The sequence below is a fragment of the Gobius niger genome, assembly GCF_951799975.1.
Source record: "Gobius niger genome assembly, chromosome: 5".
Classification (NCBI taxonomy): domain Eukaryota; kingdom Metazoa; phylum Chordata; class Actinopteri; order Gobiiformes; family Gobiidae; genus Gobius; species Gobius niger.
The window spans coordinates 27,324,146-27,346,621 of record NC_136856.1 but is presented as its reverse complement, the minus strand read 5'-3'; positions in this window follow the sequence as shown (position 1 = coordinate 27,346,621).

Sequence of the window (22,476 nt, the reverse complement as noted above, 5' to 3'; positions counted from 1 at the left end):
AGCTAACAACAGGAAAAAGATCAGTTTAGATCCGTTTCGTAGGCCTTACCTTTCAAATGAGGTGTTACACTGACCCAATGGGCCTCTCGCTAATAGGCAGTTACATCTGCTGTTTTCAAGAATTAGTTTGTTGCTCTGAATGGCATCTGCACATGAAGAAACATTCCAATCACTATTGCTGCTGCTCCTGGTTCTGTGGTCAGCTGTGAAAGACAGCGGTGTTTCCAGGTCCTCCAAGACCAAAGTGGGGTCTCTATTTGGACCAGGTTTTTCTGAAACCTTTCTGTAAAAGTTTGCTTCAAGCTCACTAAGTCGAAGGCTGATGAGTTTGACCTGTGTCTCCAGTGAGTTTGGCTCCTCTTTGCTGTCCTTCTGCTCGATGTCACATCTCTCCCGTTCTGCTTTGACCTTGTCGCTTTCCTCCTTGGCTCTGTCTTGCTCCTTCTTGAGTTGATGTTTGATTTGTTGGTGGACATCTTCTTCTGTAGATGCAAAACATTTTCTCTTTTCAGCCAATGCGTTCTCTTGAGATTGCAGGGAGACCATTATGTTCTTCAGTTGGCTCTCCCTTAGCTCCAGCACCTTTGACTCCTCTTGCAACTGTGACTGTTTTACAGAGTTTTCTTTTTGCATTTTTTCTATGTTGAGCTGATGTTCTATGTTAAGTTTCTCCAGTTCACGAGAATGAGACGCCTGAAGCTGCTCCTTTTCTTCTGCGAGTCTTGATTGTAGTTGTTGCCTATGAAAAGTCATTTCATCCTTGTGTTTCTCTGTGATGCTGTCCATCTCTCTCTGGTGAGCTTCCTTGAGATGCAGCAGTTCTGCCCTGTGTTCTTGGATTTCTTTATGCTTTTGAGCCTTTAGTTTTATAATCTTTCTTTCTTGCTCTAGTGCTATACCAGTGCGGATTTGGTCTAGAATAGCATTACTCTCCTGTCTTAGTCTTAGGTCTTGTTCCTCCTCATTAGCTCTAAGAGATTCTTTTAGCTCCACCATTTTTTTGTCAGACTCTTCGGTGAGTTTACTCTCTTCTTTTCTTCTCCGTGCCTTCACTGACTGGCGTAGAGCCCTCAGTCTTTTTTCACTCTCAGCCTTGAGTATTCTCTCCTCCTCTTCTTCTTGCCTATGCAGAGCGTCCTGAAACTCCTGAAGCCTTTTCTGTTTTTCCTTCATCAATGCCTCTTTCTCTACTGCAGGGTCCATTATGTTTTGTTGCATGTCAAAGTCTTCATTTTTCTCTGAATGATTAGACAGTTCTGCATCTTGACATATTGAGATATGACTAGGTGAAAGACAGGCCTTGTGCGTTGCAATGTATTGGTCTTTCAAAAGATCCTCTCCTGATTCCTGCTCCACAAAATGCTCTCCTGTTACCTCTTCAATGACCCTGCCCTTATTATCTGAAGGTTGTTTTGATTTATTCAAAGGCAAAAAATAGTGACTTTCTTCCATTGACTTGGTTTCTTTGTTGGAGGACAAAGTACTTGAAAGTCTATCCTTGGTTATTGCAGGAGCAGAATTTTCCACAAGTTCAGATGTGCGCTCAGGCAGACCTGCATCACTCTGTGAAGATTGAACTCCCAGTACAGGCAGGGGAGTTTTGCTCAAAAAACAGGAAAATCCACTGGTGCAGGGACCTTTCAGTGGTGTCAGTGGCTCCAGCTGGACTCTTTTTGGCTGAGGTGTCATGCCTTTGAGTGGAGGAAGTTGTGTGAGTAGAGGTGCTTTTTTGGATTCCTCAGATTCTTCCCTTTTCAAAAGGACAATCTTCTTCACAGTTCTCCCAGGTTCTCTCATAGTTTTCTTTTTTGGTCCACTCAGAGGCGAAATATCGTTTCTTTCTTCCTCTGACGTGGTGTCTTCATTGGTTGAATAAATCCTTGAAAGTCTGCTCGCTCCATCATTTTTCTCTGAATGATTGGACAGCCTGTGCAAGGATTCTTCAAAATCTGAAGAAAAATGGTCATCTTTTCCTTCTGACATGCTTTTCTTGTCTTCTGACAAATCCTGTCCTTCTATTAACTCTTCAATGACGCTTTCCTCATCATCTGAAGGTGGTTTTGGTCTATTCCAAGGTGAACTATAGTTACTTTCTTTCTGTCCTTTGGTTTCTTTGTTACCTGATAAAGTACTTGAAAGTGTGCTCTTGGTAATTGCTTTACCCTTTGTAGTTTTGACTCCTAGGTCAGGCAAGTGAGGGGACAATATGTCCTGAGTTTTGCACAATACACTGTAAGATTCACTAGTACGAGAACACTTCAGTGAATTTGTCAGTGGCTCCAACTGGCCTTTTTTAGGCTGAGGCGTAATGCAAGGCAAAGTACTTAAACTTGTACTGTTTGTCATTGCCTCACCCTGTCTTCTCTTTGTTTTCTCCTCAAAAGCAATGCTCTTATCATCTTTAGACGGTACTTTGACAACTTCAGTGTCAAACCCGAGTTTATCGAACAGATTATCTAACTGGTTGGACAGAGATTCATGTTTGTCCGTCTTTGTCTTCTTCTTCTTTAGGGACTTTATCCGTCCCTGTATTTCAAAGTCCTTATAGTCCTGTGAATAATTTGGCATCGGCTTGACTAGCCGTCCTTCCATGCCAGGTAGCGGAGGAAGCCCTCCCAGGAGTCGTCTTTTTCCTTTCTCCACCATTTTCCCTTGAATAAAGGCCGTCTTCTCCATAGTTCCAGACGTGTGGACCCTCTTTGATGTAAGACGTTTGTAAATAACTTGAGAACTTTCTCTTGTCCTGCTTCAGAGTAAGCTTTCTGCGTGAGTTTGACCAGTTGTGTACGAGTGCATGAGTGCCAAGCAGTTAATGAACAAATGGTCTAGTTCTCAGATCTATGCAAATGAGACACATTTCTGGAACAACCATGGTAACGGAATATTTGCCATATTCCGTCGCTACAGTTACACATTTAAATCACACTTAAAATTCTATTCACATAATAAAAATATTTCATCTAAAATCACTCACTATAAAATGAATGCTTGCATTTTATGATATTATCGGGTTTATTGTAGCACAGTGTAACTTTAAAGCTTCCCTCGGCTACTCCATTTTTCCGGACCAGAATGGGTGCATTCCCATATTGCATTGCTAAATACGCCACCTTTGAAACAGCGAGGTAACCACCCTCCCTCACGGTGCACCCCATAACACACCCCTCACCTGCCCCCCTCACTGTGTAAACACAAACATGTGCAGGGATCGCAAATGTTTGAAGCAGCAGTTAGCGGCTAACACGGTCAGAGTTTACCATTATCACAGAAGTTTACAAAAGATTGTAATAGTATATTACAGTATTATTATTCGGGAATTAAAAGCTTTACACTGTAAATGTGGTTGTTTTTTAAATGCCAAAAAACACAGACCTACATGAAAGTTTTTCACTTTTAACTGGGTCAAAATACACAACCAATCGCATTTGTAAAATTCATTTTTCTCTAATAATTATATTAATTATTAGCCTGGGAATACCCAGGCTGCTGTGTGCGCTCAAATCATTTCGAACTTCACAGCAGCCTGGGGACCATGTTCGAAATCTTCGCATTGATTTGGGGACCAATCACAGAACGAGGAGGGATGGCAAGACAATGACGCACTATTTGACATACGGAAGCTTGTAGTTTGTTTACGGATAAAAAACAAGTTTATTTATAGATCCAACATGACAGCTTGATCGAAAGATCATTTTTTTTGTGTCTGCTCATTTGAACGTCATGACGGACACAGCCCATACATTACTGCGCTGTGTACAGTAAAGTGTGCCCCGACAGTAAGGGGGCCTCGCTTTGGCCCGAGGAGGAAGCTGGTACCAAAAATGTGCTGGGTCAAATCCCTCACCAGTCTGAACGCGCTGTCAGAGAGTGATTGCCGGTGTTTGGGGAGGCTGTTAGCAGAAGTCGCTTATACCTGCGAGTGCCGGGACTGAATGAATAATGCCTAGTGCAGGAGTTTTTGAACAAACAACAAACTAACAAACTTAAATTATTTATAATCCTTGTTATCATACCGTGCACTATGTATTGCATCGTATATGTGAAAAGCAAACTCCAGCGACAATAAATCACCGTATGAATATTTGATTCAGCAGCAGCAGCAGAAGCCTTAATCCCCATTGCTTTCCACACTTTCCAAGTTCTTTTTTTTTGGTGCAGACTTCCAGACGGCACCATAGCTGCAATTATACCTGAAATATCTCCCCACACTCGCCGGTAGATAACCCTTTATATCAAGGACAGGGACTTCACAGACCATTCAGGTGTCCAGAGGAGCCGAGATGGATTCCAGCCGTAATTAGAGACGACACTTTCTCAAAAGCATCAAAGAGCGTCTCCTTTCGCGGACCGGCCGCAGTTCAAAAGACTCGAGGAGACCTAGACGCCTTCTTTTTTTTTTTTTCTTTCTCATATTTGGCTAAGAAAGAAGCTGATGATAGCATTCACGCCATGCATTAGTCTGGGCGAAGAACATCAAAAAGGGCGTAATTGAAAACAAATCAATGCCTAATGGGGTCTGCTCATAAAACGGGGGTTCATTAAAAACAGTTTTTTCGCCGCCGCTTTGAACACACCATGACACATTAGCCTTTTATTAAGAAGCTCAGCACACGGCCATCTGAGGAAACATTAGGGAAAAACAAGAGAGATGTTATTAGGACTGGGTAATGCTGCAAAAATAGACATAATTGAAGCCGCACCCAAATGCCCGCTTTATATCAATCTAGGTTTCCAATGTGATTTCATGTTTGAATATTACAAACAGATAAATGTGGAGTGTGCTTTGCTTCAGGAGATGGATACTTTTCAAATTAACTTCAGCTTAGGCAACAAATAATGCTTTCCATTATTCTAGTCTTTAATTCTGCAAAAGTTTGCCAACGATTACAGACGACTTTTGGAGGTTCCCAACAGCTAAACTTGAGCGCCTTTGTTCCCATTAGAGAATAGCCTACCCGACAGCTTGGGATTTATCGGGTAATTTTCCAGGAGTGTAAGTATGATGAATATTAGAGCGCGGGAAAATAGTTTGGATGTGGCTTATTTACCGTTCCGAGGGAGCGTTGCGCAGAAGGGGGCTTTTTTAATTAAGACTCTGCTTGTTCACATACACACAGACACACACACACTCGTAGCCTTGAGCAGTTCATCGGAAATGTAAATAAGTAATGGACTTGTGCGACCGAGAGCCACAGTGAGTGAAAAAAAGAGTCCAGATAGAAGTTGTTTTTTGTGTTGCTGCTAAACTCAGGTTGACTGGGGTCAGCTCGTATTGGTTTGGACTTAGTGTTGTGTGAAGAAATAGAATGGAATGGTTAAAAAGTATCAATACATTTTCGGAGGAGTGGGAAGAACGTCGAAAACTCGAATCAAACTCTTTCCCGCAGGTAAAGAGGTAAAAACCGTCTGACTGGGAGGTGAGGCATAACAAAAACAGCGGCGGTGTTTCTCGCTCTGATTCATAATGGAGAGGAATACGTCCGGCAACGACCAGGCTTTAGGAGTTTACAGAGAGACTTGTGAGTTCTGCTGCCTCTGTTTATGACTGCACAAAGCAAGGATGAACACCCACTTCAAAAGTGAAACCGGGTGCATTCACACCCACAACATTACGAAGCGAAACAAACTCCAGCAGAGTTTACTTGAAGATAACATATGGTTCACTTAGGCAGTGAGAGCAGTGCACTTGTGGTGTGATGTTGCCTTGATGCAGGTGAATAGGGAAACTTTTTAATGTAAAGTTATCAACTTGAAAGTTTTATTGTATATAAATATGAGAAAAAGGTTTTTGTCATTTTATGTTCCATCCATCAATTGTCTTGGATCCGTTGCCGGGTCGTGGGGGCAGCCGTTGTAGCTGTTTAAATCACATTGCACCAGCCCCTTATGGCTCCTCCTGCAGGTGGTGGGTCCACAGAAGGACGGCCTCACGATTAAACGGGCCTGTTGGTCTCTCATAAGGGGCTTCTGAACTGTCTTTGTCTGAACCGTCACCTAGGACCTGGGAGACCCAGGGGCACGAAGCCCCCAACAACGTAGCTCCCTGGATCATTCGAGCGCTCAAACCCCTTCACCACCTTAACATGGTCATTTTATGTTTTCATGTAAAAAGAAGGACTTTTATACCTAAAAATTAATGCCCAAAATTCCCTATATTTTCAACGACAAAATCTGAATAATGGATTGAGCCAGGTTTAAATGTATAGTTTTATTTCGCTGACATATTAGTTACAAAGACTTTAACATTATAATCTTGGTGTAGTGTATAGCAGTACAGCCTATAAAAAAATCTGTAAAAATTTAAATTCCGCCTTGTTTTTTGACATTCAAAACTCAGTCAGGCTTAGAATTAAACATCAGAAAATCCCTCTAAAAAAACCTTCAAAATATTGATAAGTCTAAGACCAGAAAGTTTGAAGTTTGTAGGATGATGAGATGTTGTCAACGCAAAATGCATTTTGAGAAAATGGTCCTTGAAATTACAATTTCCCAAATAAATCTATAGAGAAACATTGAACTAGTGAAATAATTAACTATGTTGTTAGGTTAGGTTTTTTTTGTTTCCAGGCAATAGCCTGGTTTTATTCAGTATGTTCTGATCTCAATCTTTGGGCACATAGTGTTGCAGAACCAAGAACTGCCCAACTGCAGCAGCCCCAGATCACAACAGTTAGTTAAATCCAGGCGGTGGCTTATTTTTTTTTAATCAGGCAATGTATTTGGACGAGTAGTATTTTCCATCATTTTTGCAGGCTCCAGTGATCCAGTTTACTTTGGACGATACTTCTTCTACCGATGACACTCTCCGTATAGTATTTGACCTCCGTACTGACTCGCCAATTAGAAAAATCCCTGATATTTTCAGTGCACCGTAGCCGCCAAACAGAAGCGCTTCTCACTTCACTTTTAATGGCCCATGTCGTCCCGCCGCTGTGGTTCCAAGTCGTGCACAGTTCACAGATAAGACATTAATCATTTACTGCCACACACTAGCCCAATTCCATTATTTAATCATTTGCATTCACAATATCATTAAATTTAAATTAGGGAGCCACCCAAGTGTAGCCACGGCCCAATTGTTTTGAAGTCCCGTATATTTACCTAAACTAACCTTTTAAATTATGCATCTTTGCCAAATTGAAAGGGCAACATTGTGTAGCTGCCGCACGGTGCGCCTACAGCACTTTTAAGGAAGCCTGTTTTGTTTCAATGGCTGACAAAGAGTATGTGTAGGACGTGTGGAGGAAGTTTACGCAAGTTAGACACACAAAAAAAGTGAGGGAGGACTTCATACTTAATCACTTTTAATTGCTTTTACCAAAGTGGGTTTTGAAAAATTGTCATGTTCCAGTGTGAAGTCTGTTTGTAGTTCCAATGAAACAGAATACGCATCTTTCTCATATTTGTGCTTACAGGGAGTTGTGCAAAAAGGTGCAAACCCATAAAATGTTCAGTTTAAAGATTAAGGCATAAAGATTTTATCACAAAGAAGGGGTATCGTTCTGATTACAGGTATTTCATCACTGTTCTACATTTGAAATATTGATCGGCGTATTGAAAGTTCTCTGTGGCCCTTTAAATCCCTCTTCCTCTCACTTCTCAGCAAGATGCCCACTGCAGCTTGTTGTTTTGTCATAGCGAAATTGTAGAAATTGTGGGAGCAATGTATGAGCTGAATATTATTCAAGTTCAAAAAGTCGATTTTGTATAATAGCCTCCCTTTACCTTACCCTGGGAGGTGCTACGGGAGTATGGGACCCTCTGTCAAGGGCTGTCCGTTCCCTGCATGACCGCAGCAGGAGCTTAGTTCTTATTTCTGGCCGCAAGTCAAAACTGTTCCCAGTGCGTGTTGGTCTCCAGGGCTGCCCTTTGTCGCCCAGAATCTAGGCACAGCCAGAGGGTGTTTGGGAACCTCAGGATCTCATCTCTGCTGTTTTTCAGACGATGTTGTTCTGTTGGCTTCATCAATTCAGGACCTTCAGCACGCTCTAGGGAGGGTTTGCGGCCGGGATGAGGTTCAGCACCTCCAAATCAGAGGCCATGGTTCAACACCGGAAAAAGGAGTACTTGCCTTAAGTGGAGGAGTTCAAGTGTCTCGGAGTCTTGTTCACGAGGGACAGATCGGTGCGGCGTCGGCAGTGATGCGGTCGCTGTATCGGACTCTTGTGGTGAAGAGAGAGCTGAGTCAAGGGGCAAAGCTCTCGATTTACTGATAAATCTATGTTCCTACCTTCATCTATAGTCATGAGATCTGTGTAATGACGAAAGGACAAGATTGCGAGTAGAGGCGGCCAAAAATGGTTTCCTTCGCAGGATGGCTTGGCTCACCCTTAGACACAGAGTGAGGAGCTCAGTCATCCAGGAGGAACTTTGAGTAGAGCAGCTGAGGTGGCTCGGGCAACTGATTCGAATTCCTGGTTGCCTCCCTTGAGAGGTTTTCCGGGCATGTCCCATAATGAGGAGGCCCCGGGGAAGACCCAGGACACGCTAGAGGGACTTTGTCTCTGAGCTGGCCTGGTGTCGCCTTGGGGTCCCCCCCAGAACAGCTGGACATCTCTGCTCAGACTGCTGCTTCCACAACCCGGCCCCGGATACAGCGGAAGAAAATGGATGGATACTTCCAATAACGACTATTCATATTGCTGAATTGATACAAGACAAAAGCACGGGTTCAGCTGAATTTATTTTTTCACCAGCCTATAGAATGCCCTCCTGTTAACCTGAAGTTCCTCCTACAGCCCTACGTAACCGGGAAGTGTTTTTCTTACCTTCCAGATCTCTTGAGAAGCGGATTTGTCTGTTACAGAGCACCAGCAGCTGGCAAGAATGTCCCCTGAAGCTTCAGTATTACGAAGCAACACGCCGAGGTCAACTCTGTCCGGACCTGTCACGACAGTATGAAGCGCGGGCTTGTTTTTGAACGGGAACGAGAGGAAGGGGCTTAGAGATGATGTGATTGTTGAATCAAGAAGAATAGCTAAAGGTGCATACACAACAAACGCTTTTCGGGCATGAAAAACGAGGCTAAAGCCCGTGGTTAGACGCTTGTGCTTACCTGAAGTCAGACGCTTGTCTGGCCGTACGTCAGCGTGTGTTCGTAGCTACAACAGTCATCGTCAGCCTCGAGGCCCAAACACATTCCCAGCGCTGATTCAGCCACTGAAATAAGTTTTCTTGTCGCCGCTTTTAATCCTGGGTGTTTAGGTAAAGAAACACTGAAGTGTGTCGTTGCAAAAGTCCCAGAGCTGCAGTAGCTCCAGTTCACAATAAAGCTCCGTGACTTGTTTTTTTTTTTTTTTTTTCTTGGCCGGCATAGAATCTGCCTCGGTGGCTCGGCTACAACGTGCGTCACTGTTGGAGAAAGCTCCTGATTGGTCGACGCTCGCAAATTTCTCCATAAAGTTCAACATTTCCCAACTCTAGCGTGGGCTGCGCTGGACGCCCTGGAGGCGCGGCAAAAGCTTACCACGCGCGGAAAGCTTCAAAACGCACCGCACAGGAGGCGCGTGACTCGCTGCGGGATATTCAATGTAAACCTGACGCTTTGCCGCGTTTGGTGTGAACGCACCTTTAGGGAGATTTTTACAAAACCGTTTTGAGATCAATATTGCATTTTCTAACCAACACAGTGTAAAATGGGGATCAGTATGTGTTTGAGATTAAAACCAAGTACCTGCATATGATACATAACACTCCCTGTATATGTCCTTAATCAGACTAAGAGCATATTATAACCCAGACAAATGCAGCAAACTCACTCCCATCTCTTAGCATCTGTGGTCCACTCTGTTTGATGTATTCTTTTCCTGGGGCTGCTTTCATTGCGATGCCGGTACGCACTCCTTCCACTCTCAACGTGCCTTTGAAGCCCTCTCTTCTCCGCACACCTGGCCCCCGTGTCTCACTGTAAGTCCAGACAAGACCAACACCGTTTCCTTTCAATTGTTAAACTCTCCGCTCACCTTTCCATGTTCCGACCATCCCTAAGAGGTTTACGCTTCGCTGCTCCTGTTCCGTGTCTGAATTCATGAGGTCTGTAGCTGCCACGCAGGGGGAGAGCCGTGGACACCAAATTTAAAGTTCTTCAATCAATCTTTCGGGCTAGCAGCATCGGCAATGAATGGATAACACAACATAAGTAAAAGTTTGAATATTGTCCATTTAGTCATAAAGGTGCGCTGAAAGTGACTGTTTATGTGTGAGCCTCGTGTCTGACTTTGATGTAGAGTTGTAGGGATTTGGGCGAGCAGTATGTTATTTAGCGGGACATGTGATTCTAAGCTGTCAGGAGGCTGTCGACTGGCTGACACGTAAGCGCTCTTGTTAAAAGCCCGGGATAAAAACAGGTACACGGTGCACACCTGAAGCCTCCGGGCGCTCCGCTGTTTTTCACATATTTACAGCTCAGTTTATGTAATGGCACAGGTTGAAAGCAAGCGGCACCACGTGGTATTTTCAGGGAAATCGTGTCAGGATTGGAATATGCCGGACTTTCTTTTTTTTTTTAAACAAAGCAGTTGAAAATGTAGTGGTCAAGGCTGATCATTTTTAGCCAGTTTTGTGGCTAAATAATAGACTAAACTCATCCTTTTACGGTGTCACGACAGTATGAAGGGCGGGTTTGTTTTTTTAAATGTTGAATCAAGAGGAATAGCTAACGGAGACTTTTACGAAACCGTTTTAGATCAATATTGCATTTTCTAACCAACAAAGTGTATGTGTAATCTCATGAAAATGAAGATGTTGCTGGCCGGAGCTGCAGGATCCACTTTGGATTGCCTGGCCTGCCAGACACTTTCTGTTCAAAAGAAGAACCGTCTGGACAGCTCCTCGCAGCCTATCATTTCACGATTTTACCCACATCGGTCCAATCACGCACCAAGAAGCGGGACTTCATTCCCCCAAGAGGCGCAAGCCGTCACCACACTCTACCAAAACAATAGAGATGGCGTGCGCGGCGAGTGACGATGTTTTCTTCTGCTCTTTTGTCTTTTTAATCATTTGGAGAAAAAAATTGAATCCCTAAAACCGGAGCAAGAAACAGCGTTCGAAGCGTTCCTCGTGAATAAGGACGCTTTTGGAAAGGCTTCCTGCCGCTTGTTGCTGCGACGTATCTAGCGTTGCTCTGATTGGTTGATGCCGTCTGTCAATCACGCCCACCGGGAAATCATTGAGATCATGCTCGCTTCCAGACTATACGTCTTTGAAATATCTATGAAAAAAGCATGTAGTTTGGCAGGCCAGGCAACACTTTGGATTGGTCGGCCCACGCTCTGTAACTGACCCACAAAGGCAGAAACCAAATAATGAAAACACAAAACCCTTTTCTTAATCGATACTTTGCCACTCCAGTCTGGCAGACGGATCAGCTGCAGTCACGACCTCAGAAAGAAAGAAGCAAAGTAATGGCTTACCTTTTTCAGGCTGTAGTATTCGACTGTATTTGAAGGTGGAGGGGTCATATTATTTGTAGGAGTGTGTGGACTTTTCTCTCTCTTTGAAATTGTCCGTAACATGGACTGTAAACTTGAGATGAAGCTTCATAACTTGTAGAACGGCTGTGTTAAAACAGCATTCGTCATATTCCATCCAATGTTCTGCGGAAAGGGCACATGACAAGAATACGCCATATCAACAGTAGGAACATCGCCATCTGGTTGTGAACCATGTCTCGGTTATTGCAGAAGAGGAAGCGATGGGCGAGCTGAGGAGGCTGGTGTTTCTGCGGCTGCGGTGGAAGGCTTTCTCCACAAATGCTCTATACGTGATCTTTTTTTACCACAGAAATTCGAGCTGCGTTTTGCCCGCGCCCCTCCCGCTGTGTCAAACACCGTTCTGCCAATATGTTTACAGCAAGTACAGCTAATTTGAAATGTCTGTCACCTTTAATATAATCAGGCTGCTTCGTTAGTCCGCGCGTCTGACTGAATCGTGCTGTGGGATGTTCACGGGAGCTCCCTGTTTTGTTTCTGAACAGAGTTTCCAGCCCGCGAAATAAACAGTCACACTAATTTCACCGTCGTCGCGCCTCCAAACGCATTTGTACTTTTGATAGACCCGCTTTCAAATCCAGAACGCCCGAGTCCACGGCTGCCTTTGAACTATTTTAGCGGCAGACGCACCGCGGCGGATTTCACGGAGTCTTTGTAGCAATTAACAAGATCATGCCGTTGTTTACGTCGCGGCAACTTTCTGCATGATTCGATGTTACGACGGAACACGGAACCGAAAATATGCCGACGTATGAGCAGAACAAGACGGATCGCTGGAATCACTTTGGGTAATCACAGAAGGGCAGCAAAAAAGGGTCTCAGTGGTGGGAGTGCAGCACATGTGCAGGGCAACTCAACTTGTGGCACATTTTGATTTCAAGTCCGGATTCCAATGATGTCTTTAAAGTATCTTTGGGATATATCCTATCCTAAAAACAATGGCTGAGGAACGTTAAAAAGGCTATACAGAGTTTAAAAATGTTAAAATTAAGTATTTTCCTCCGCCTACATGTTCCAGGGGATCCAGTGCATCAGTCCATTATGTATAATGAGCTCAGACCTGTTCACCACAACTGCCTCTAAAATCTTGCACTGTCACTCAAAATGTTCTTCATTTAGGTCCGAGTTTCTGTCATGCATGAGCTTAATATAGAAATTGCAGTTACACACAAGACCTGAAGTGGCAGTATTGAGTTTAAAATGACCAACTGTCATCTAGTCCAGGGGTGTCAAACATACGGCCCGCGGGCCTGATCCGACCCGCGAGAGGTTTTAAACCGGCCCCTGCCCTGTAGAGCAGAAATTCCAGAGTGTGTTAAAAAAAGTAAGTCTCTAGCCCATTCCTGTGTGGAGTTATGAATTTTTAAAGAATAACCAGAATGCTCATTCTAGCCACTAGGGGGCATATAATTTATAAAAAGGAAAGAGTTCCACACGTGTCCAGCAGAGGGAACTGACATAATAAGAGATCAGGATATGAACATTATATAGCCACATGGTAAATGCACAGTCTGCCCCAGGGCAGCTGTGGCTTCAATAACAGCTTGCCACCACCGAGTGTGGAGTGAATGAATAATGTAGTACTTTGAGGAACTTGTGACACAGGCTTGTAAAGTGCAATACAAGTGTAAGCTGTTGTTGTTGTTAATGAAGCTACAGTCAAGTTGGGGCTTTGACCAAATCACAGTTTATTATTATTCATTTATTGGAAACATTTTCTCTAATATATGTGGCCCGCGACCCGCCGTGGGAGCTGAATTTCGGCCCGCGACCCAAAATGAGTTTGACACCCCTGATCTTGTCCCTCTAACAAAATGTTTTGTCCAATTGACTTTCTGAACTGTATGCACTTAAGTTTGTAGCTTTCTTGACCAGAATCTACTAACATCAAAACATCTATGAAACAGAAGAGGGCGAGTGCATCGATGGTCTGGGAAAAAGTGAAAAGGTAGACCGGTGCTCTTCAGAGACTGGGCTGAGCTTACATGGAATAAATTAGCTGAGACTGGCTTGTAGAACAGCTTGTGCTAAGTAGTGAAAGCAGTCAAAAAAGCAAAATAAAGTCAGAGGCGCTCGAGTCATGTAGCAAAAATTAACTTTATTAGTAAAGGACCAGCCTATGCGTTTCGACCACACAGGTCTTCGTCAGGGCATGTAAAATTGATCACAGGTGTAGACATTTTTAAAAAGAGAGATCATGTGACCAATCATATAAGCTAAATGATGACAGATATTCAAAATACACAATGTAGTGTAATGTACAATAGGATAAAGTTGCAGAATAAGTTGGAGTTATTGTTGGTGCGGCCCTCCGACTCAGTTCAGGCTTCTTATGTGGCCCCTTATGAAAATGAATTGCCCGCCCATGGTTTAGTTTATTACCGGACAATTACCAAAATGTTTTTAAATTTAACTCATCAAGCTTATGAAGACATGCAGAGAACCTTTGTGGAGTTCTTGTGTGGGAAGTGAGTACTCAGGGCTCCAGACTAACTTCTTATGCTGGCTGCGTTGGTATTTCATTTAGGCACACCAGGACATCATTTCACCACTTTAGAAATGTTTAAAGTTTTCTGACGAGAATGATTCACTGCCAGCATTTAATATCTAGTATCTATTGCTTGCTCTATTCATCTTCCATGTCATGCATGTTCCATAGTATCATAATATGTTTACATTCATGGGTCTCATTATGGTCACATGGTAAAACGTCACATTTATATAGCACCTTTCTACCTGCTTTAGGCACTCAAAGCACTTTACGTCATTAGCACTCTCATTCATACACCAGTGTACTCAGACACAGAGGCAAGGTGGGTGAAGTGTCTTGCCCAAGGATTGGATTTGAACCATCGACCCTCCAATCACAAGAAGACCCGCTCTACTCTCTGCGCCACTGTGGCACCCTAACAGAAAACGTAAAAAGCTCATAATAAGGCTATAGGTGCTGAGAGCTGTGGATACTAAGTTCCTAGCAGCAGCAGCAGCAGCAGCAGGACTTCATAGCTGTTGGTCTCTGCATTTATCCAAATATAGACTCAAAAGTACAGGAAAAATAAAGTTAACCTTTAGATTTTAATATGAACATGAGATGTACTTGTGGTGATTGTCATGAGTCACCCCGGTGTTAAAATTGAAATCTTCTCAGGGGTTCATAAAGCCTCTGCCTCAACCTGTCCCCAGTGACCCGACCTGAGCTTCTGGCTAAGAACTCGGGTTCCGTTTTATCAACAGGGACAATGCAATCGGACATAGTTAGAAACGTTTGCAACTGATGCAATGCACAAAGAGTTTATAGCTAATGCTAATTCTCAACTCTGTCCCTGATTGGGCCTTTTAATTGTGCGGATCAGACTTGACAAGACGCCGTCCACAACACTGCCTAATTCCATAAATGAGTGTAGAAAAGATAGTTTTATAATGAAAAGGAGAATTCATATAAAAAGGTCCATTGAGGAGAAAAAACTGTACAAATTAAGGATACGTTTACTTAGGCCTTTGATTCATTTGTTCTCATGTGTTTGTTCTCATTTGTCCAGGAAGTGTTAATCGTACTGAAGCTTATATTGCGGACTGGACTGGGTTTAGTTGAGTTGAAGACGTTTCGCTTCCATTCCCTGAAGCTTCTTCTCAGTTCTTGTTGTCTGAAGGTCAACTAGAGTCAAGTTCGAGCGGTCTAATACGAGACTAAAGCTCCTGCTATGTACCAAAAGGGCTAATAAGAGGCTTCTGTGAATAGAAGTGAAGCGTCCTCAAATAAACTCAGTCCAGTCGACAATTCAGGAATCACTACAATACTTAAACCCTCCCTAAGTAGAATGGTCAGGTGGTAATGGCTTCAGGTTTTTGGTCTCTGGACTCCAACAATAATAGCCCTGCAGCACTGAAAAGTGTCTCCATGCCCCTGCGGCTCGTGGGTTATAAAACATGTATTTATCTTACAGCCACATTTTGTAATCATTGTATTATCCGATTGCATAATTGCAAAAACAGGTTTAGTGTGTAAGTGTAAGTGTAAGTTGGACTTCAGTAGCTAGAAAAGCCGATGTAAAAGGCTATAATATGTAGTCAATGGTTTAGGCTATTTGATCCAGATTATTGACAATGCTGCATTGATTCAGAATCCTTTCACTGTAATTGATGATGCATCTGAAAAACAATTATTTGCCATAACTGCTGCTAATGATGAAAACTCCAAAGTCTGGACATTCTGTTTTGCGCCTGAGGTTGTGCGTCTGGCTGTAGCGATCTTACAATGCTCATCTGAGTAAATTCTCCATTGCATTAGAGCTGTGCACATCCTGATGAGTGTTTACAGTGATTGTAAAGAGTTGCCTGATGAGGGACTGTGGTGAGGATCAGGGCCGTCTTACAGGTGCGACCCAGGAAAAAAAAGTTGCTCTTTTGAGCCCTGAATAACTTTTCACTTCAATATTATGCTTCATTATGATATTTGAGTGTTAAAGCTTTAACATTTGGTGACTGAATCTGTCACTGAAACCTTCACGCTTGAAATTCTTTCGCTGTACATGAACAATGAATTTTCAGTCACCCAGAACGAAAGTAGTAATTCCGCTAAACGCTTTTTCAGTTGAGCGGCCCAATATAGATGAGTACTTCCCACCTGCACTACCTCCGTACAGTACACGCTCCCTTCTGAGTGGAGAAAATTCGTTGCCAAATTTAATTAGCAAAGAGTGGATAAAACACAAAATGCATGCACTCGTGGGTAATCGTGTATTGGTAAAAGATGAGCATCGGCCTGGAGCTTTATGCTCAGGGCAGAGGGAGCCCATGAGTGAAGGCCTTGGAGCAAAGGTCTCCTGCCCAGTCCGGCACAACTGCGGATAGGGACGAGCTGCGGATCTCTGGACAACTGTAAGGTCAGTGCGGAGCTCTGGGAAATCAGCCGAAACAATCCATTTCAGAAGGCGAGGTTTGAGGGCAGCTGGGAGGTGTGTCAGGGTCAACGTGAGCTCCTCGTAGGACTTGAGACGCATGAAATACAAGACAAATATAAAGCAATGGGTATTTCAGTTAGGAGAGACGTGGATACAGTTTATCCTTCACGGATAAACTTTTGCACTTAAACCTTTGGCTGGATTGATGAATTTTGTAGGTTATGGAGACTGACGTGTAAGGGAATTCAGAGGGCGGGTTTTCCTTGGTCCCAAGTCCTCACAAAAGAAGCCTGTAAATTAAACTTGAACACAAAAGGCAAAAACTGGCCTAAATCACAAGCCCCACTTGGTGCCTATGCCTTTGTAGAGACATTCTATAGAGGCAAGTAGAGGTTTTTTTTCTCTTTAATGTGTTCTATTTGACCCAAATTACAAAAACTATATAATTTCCCCCATATCTTTGCTTGTTGTGAATGAAGACAAATGGAGGGTCGTCTTCTTCTGTCTTAAGGTGTAGGTGGAGGGCAAGGGCAAAAGGGTAAGAAAGAGAATTGGAAATGTGTTAGCCTTGGACAGGTTTGACATTGACGCTTGTTTTCACTCAGTTTTATTAGTTTCATTAAGTATAACTGAATATTTTCTTCACAGTACTCTTTACAATTAAAGGAATGTCTGTTGCATCCAGCAGCAAAGTGGAAAAATGTGAAGTTTTCAAGGAGAACATTCTTGCAAGTTGCAACTGAAGACATTCCCAGTAAGTGGCTTTTGATGCTTTTTTTCAAAGTGAAGCGTTCAAGAAAATAAATGATGAAAAATAAACTACATGCACGGTTTTAGTTTACCTTCCACAATCTAAAGTGAAGTGTTACATACCACCTTAGGGTTAGGTTTATCAATATTTATATCCAAATCTCTATGTAGCTTTCAGCCTATATGCCAGTGTGATACTTCATTTGAAAGACCTTCTAGTTTTTAAAAATACGTGTGAGATCCGTGTGAGTGAAACAAAACTTACATCACATTTGCCATTCCTAACCCTGATTAGGTTTACCTAACCCTAACCCACTGATCGGAGGGATGGCGGGGTAACAGGTTAAAGTATTTTTCGATGATCTGAATGCTCACGATTTCCAGGTAACGCAGCGACACTTCACGAGCGACCTTGGTGTTTTCATTCATCTGACAGTTGAACACTTTCCCATTCCGTTCCATTTTCACAGCTTCGCAAAAGACCGTTTTGTTGGCTCCCGATACGCTGCAGAGAAACTGAATCCAATCTCAGCGCGGCACTATAAAGTTAATTCCCTCCATTCCCCTAACTTCCTCCTCTCTCGTCGCCCTTTAAGCAGGTTAGTAACCCACGGCATTATTACACCATTATGACTGAACTGCTCCCTCCTCTTGTCAAGATGCAGAAATCCCATCTCCTGTTCTCGTCTCCGGAAACAGACTCCTTATTGCTGTTTTGCATTATGGCCATAAATGGATTTCAAAGTGCCTTCCACACCTATTAGCGAGTCTTTATGCGGGCCAGCAATATCGCCGCGATTGAAAGGCGTGTGTACAATTGAGTTATGCACGGCTACTTGAATGGGTTTACTGGTAATGAAGTCGCCGTTGGTTTTCGCAATTTATCGGTCCAGGCTAATGCAGTGGTGGCGCATTAGGATCATAGGTAGTACTTAAATCCATGGCTTTGCAGGTTGGTAATGGGTCACAAATCAGCTTTTGTAGTTAGAGTGTTCCTAATGGATATAGTAATTCATGTTTATTTTATTGACAATAGGCAAGTTCAGTTTCCTTCGGCGGTATCCGTCTAGTGTTGATTGAGACTTGCGCTATGGTAGCCCTGCACGTGCAGTGGTGAGAATCTGTGCCGAGTAAACGTTCCAGTGTCTGTGTAGGCTTTCAGTCACACAGGTGTTTAAGTCATCATCTGTACTGTGTTAAAAAGGCCTTGTCAAAGATTACATGTAACAAGCTGCCCCCTTTGTACATTGTCATCTGTTTGTTACTACTTGCAATTGCAGTGTCTGACAAGGCCTTTGCGATGACAGGTAGATTGTCCACTTTTAGAAACATGCCAGCAGTGATGGACAAAAAACCCGGCGCTCCGGAGCTTGTATCGCTCTTCCTGAAACAGATTGCTTCGAAGCACTGTGTCGGAGCCTGTTTCGGTAACAGCCCTAAAGCACAGATGTTTTCTGGTCCATATAATAATGGAAATCTTTAGTGATAAAGAAATTTGCTGCATTTGCCATTTAACCGCGTTTATGTGGTGCAAGTTGTTTTAGCCAAGCTGGGGGCCTTCCAGAATAAACGCTTTTCCTATTCTTTACAAAGTCCTGCTTTTGAAGAGATACAAAAGCACATATGGATGGCATAAGGAGCGCCATCTACAGCAAATAGTGGCTAAATTAACTGACTGAGTGAAATAAAAACATTGATGAACATTGATGTCCTGCCTCAGAGCAGCAGAGCCGCAGGTGACTGAGGCCCCGCCCACTGGAGCTCTGTGAAGCACAGACCCACATTACAAAGAAATTACTCTATTTCTTGGCCTATGATTGATTTTGATCATTAAAATATCAATATCAGGCTGCAAATAATAAAACTGCCACACGCCTGTTTGAAACTTATCTTGCATATGTGATTGTGTTGAGGCTTCAGTGGTGTTTATGTGAAGTTTGTCCACAAGAGGTCAGTGTTCAAACAGAATGAAACAGCTCTGAGACTTCGAACCTTACAAGACTTTTTTGACAGGGACGCCTTGAAATGTTACAAGGCTTTACTTGCCCATCACTAACCAGTACAGATAACTTGAACAGCCACAGGCTTAAGTATTTTTAGAGAAATTCACCTAATAATGCTGCGTTCCAGGAGTTGTTTGCCTTCAGCCATGAGCTGAATACATCAATGACGGCCTCCATGGTAAAGTGAAGCTGAACCACTGCGTTAATGATGTAAACCTTTGTTATCGATCACAGCCTTCATTATGACGTTATTTAGCATGTTGTGATGACGTGTGGAGGAACTTTCATACAACATTACACATTTACTAGCCCATTGTTGGAAAGTCAAATGCCATTGCTGGAGGTTTCTATTTTGATGCCAAGTCATGATGGTTTGGGTTTACTTGTTTATTTGGTGGGACAGTGCATGTTAATGAACACATTAGACCGGATTGTTGCCAATTTGCATCCGGTTTCCCACACTCTCACTCTCAAACACACTCTCATTCATCGTGGCCTATTGCGCATGTTTTCTGTGGTAGGGGAAACCGGAGTACATGGAGGAAACCTATGCATAACATGCAAATTCTACGCAGAAAGGCCCCGTCCAGGTGTTTGCTAACAACCAACGTTAAAGGCGCTGTAGCCTACACTGTTATTTAATCATACATAATGTGTATCTGTAGCATGAACTGTATGAACCATAGACCGTTAGCTATTGCTAGTTTAGCCTTGCTTTTCCCTTTCAAAGTTGTAAAAGGAATTGGGATGATCGGAATGTGTGAGAAAGGTTAGGAATGAGTTTGGAGTACAGTTAATCATTCACACACACAAAAGGTCCTCGTGTCAATGTTTGACAATGGCTATCAGGCTATTTTCAACCACATTTTATGCTCTCCACTGCACTGTTCCCTTTTAAAGAGAATAAAAAATACTTATTTTTAATTTAAGTGACCGGGTAGTGAGTCAAGTCAAGAACAAATAGAAAATGTGTTATTTAACTAACAAGGAACCCAGAGAGCAGGCTTTGGATGTCTGGTAATTGGTTTGTTTGTCCTTGGCCTGTGCGCTTGCTGTGAAGTTTTGGTGCCTACTGCCGTGGGAGAGCGTGTCATGTGAAGCAGGGTGAGCAAGATTAGGGCCCTTATTACATGTGCAGCTTTATAGCCGGAGCATCATCCCAGCTCTGCCGGGTGAGCCGACGTGACGTCGCAGTGATGGCGGATAACAGCACAGCTCAGGAAGGCCAAACCGGCTCTATACTGCTGACCACACGATACATGAGCAATACACATCATACATGGACACACACTGCACAACGAACACCTTCAGACACCAGGGAATTGACTTTTCCTATTTGTTTAAAGAGGGTATCATGCGTTTTTCTGGTAATACACCTCAAACACAGAAATAACGAAAGAAAGAAAGAATGAAAGAACGAAAGAACTAAAGAAAAAAAGAACGAAAGAAAAAAAAGAAAGAAAGAAGAAATGAAAGAAAGAATGAAAGAACAAAAGAAAGAACAACAGAATGAACAAAAGAATGAAAGAAAAAACGAAAGAACGAAAGAAAGAAAGATTATTGAAGAGATATGAAAACACCATAATCTGATATACATTATCAATGTGTAATCAGATTTCTTTCTGATGTTTCACACTTGTGTGTAAAATCTAACCAGGAAAATAACGAGAGAAGTCCACCAAACTAATGTTCCAAAGATTTTTTTTTTTTTTTAATGTTAATGAAAAAAAAAAGAAAATCCCAATTTCCAATACTTATTGAAATGAATAATTACTTTATATAATGAAACTTGACTAAAACCTTTTGAGTTTTCATCTGACTAAAATGTGACTAAAACTATCACATTTAGAAATGACTGAAATGTGACTAAAACTAAAAGAGCTGCCAAAACACTGCATGAATGGTTTGCAAGGAATTCAAGTTAAACAATACAAGTGTTTGTAGTGCATCTCTTTGCACTGGCTTTTAATCCAAGTTGAGCTGGACATTTGATTATGCTGCAGTTTTTATTTTTTATTTTTTTTGTACATTGTTGTAGCAATATGTTTTTGTGTGTCTGTAATTTTGCACTGAATATGGAAAGCACTTTGGGGCAGTACTCTGTTTTTAAATGTGCTATACAAATAAACCTTGACCTTGACCTTTATCCAGTCCAGTTTATCGCTAATAAATATGCAGACGTACTTCAAAGGCCTAAATTCTCGCTCTGATCAACTTAGAACAAACCATGTTCGAAACAAAGTGTCACTTTGCCTGACATGTGGGACGAAGTAGAAATGTCTCTGTTTTATTGTGTAATGACATGCATATTTTAAGTATGGTTTTATTGCTTAATAAAGTGCACAATTAAAACGGAACAAAATAAAAGTTCACCGCTGTTAGAGAATTAACCATGGTGTCAGAGGGGAGGAGTCTGGATGTTTTATGCAGGAGAAGTTTATTTACCGTCGGTGCGGGACCCGGAGACATGAACTCGAGACTTCCACTAGTGAAGTCTGCCTATGCTTCCACAGAAAAGGGATAAAAACCCTCCGTCGAGCGTCATACTGATAGGCAAACATTCAGTGGCTGAGGGCAGGCGACTGAGTACCACAGTCAAGGCTATGACAGAGATAGTACGACTTTATAGCATGACCCAGCATGATACATGGGTGAACGGGAAAACAACTTGATGACATCGAGTCCTCTGAAGTGGTCCACATGCTACAATCCCCTTGTTAAGAATAAGTGATGGGTAAAATCACTTGTGTCACTCCACTGCACTGGAGCCTGTTTCACTACAGCTGGTGGACACGTGTGTAAATCTTGCTGTTTCGTAAAGTGCTTCACTCTGCGAGTCGTGTATCAGCGTTTCAAAGCGGCTCATTGGCTCAGTGAGTCTCATTGGCTCTTGAGCTCTTGGCTTTAACCAGTGAGGCGCTAAATCAGCAAGCTGTGATTCTGTTTTCTGGTGAGTAAATGTGCTGCATGTGCTCCCGTTTTTTGTTTTTTCATTTGACCACATTCACGCAGTGCTGGTTTACTGCACCTGGCCGTGGGAAATGTATGGAATGCAATCTACAGCAAATGAGTAAACTGATGTCCTGCCAGGTGACTGGGACGGCCTCGCCCACTGGAGCTCCGTGGAACAGAGAACCACATTACAAAAATACGTACTCTTATATATTGGCCTATGATTGGTCTGATCATTCAAACGGTAACACTTTACATTACTGGCCGGTAAGTCCTTGGTACTTACAGAGGTAATTCTAGATACTTATTGTGGTACTTATGGTGGTACTTACAGTGATACAGTGGTAATTCTAGGTATTTATTGTGGTACTTAAAGGA